Source organism: Octopus bimaculoides, chromosome 7, assembly GCF_001194135.2.
Source record: "Octopus bimaculoides isolate UCB-OBI-ISO-001 chromosome 7, ASM119413v2, whole genome shotgun sequence".
In the NCBI taxonomy this organism is placed as follows: domain Eukaryota; kingdom Metazoa; phylum Mollusca; class Cephalopoda; order Octopoda; family Octopodidae; genus Octopus; species Octopus bimaculoides.
The window spans coordinates 24,913,165-24,914,029 of record NC_068987.1 but is presented as its reverse complement, the minus strand read 5'-3'; positions in this window follow the sequence as shown (position 1 = coordinate 24,914,029).

Here is an 865-nt window from a genome sequence, read left to right as displayed (position 1 = left end):
TATAAGGTTGAGGAGGGTATTAGATTTAACCAAACCCAAAAGGATACAGGTAATACCGAGTAAGTGCTGAATACCGACTAGTTTTGCCCCAGTCGTTGTATGAACAGGATTGGGGATTATAAGTCGTGTATTAGCGTGTGTATATGTAAATATATAAAAGGATAAAGAGAGCAATGGTAAGGTTGGAAATATATTTTATGGATAGAGTCTTACAGCTGTTTCTGGGAAGATCCAGTACTTCCCTTCATCGGAGACAGAAATAGTAAAGGCTACTTGGTTACTTTAAATTCTACCGTCTATAAATAGGTTTCGCTATCTTTTAAATATGATACTACCAACTACCTATCCCAATCCTCTCTCCCTTTATTACTGTTCTTGGTTTGTCACCCATACCCCCACCACCTTTATACTACCTCTGCGCATTCCTTCCTCCTCACTAAACCATTTAACCTCATCCCCCCTCCCTCATTCCCTCACTATACGCATCCTCTCTATCCAGTCAGATCAACTGACCATAAAAATATACCACTACCATTCTACACCTGAATCTTTCCTCTATCCCCTTCCCACTCTGTCTTCAAGACCTGTCTTCAAGACCTGTCTTCAAGACCTGTCTTCAAGACCTGTCTTCAAGACCTGTCTTCAAGACCTGACCTACTTACCCTAGACACTCTTCTCACTTGACCTGGCCATCCTTCAAGTGATCACAAGCAAAATACCTCGGACACAATATGGCATATATTCACCTCTGCTATCTCAGCCTTTGCTGCAGCAACTATTTCCGGATTATACCCACAAGGATTACTTTACACGGATACTTACAACTGGAATGAAACTACACTCCAAGTACTGTTCTCTCTTTCTT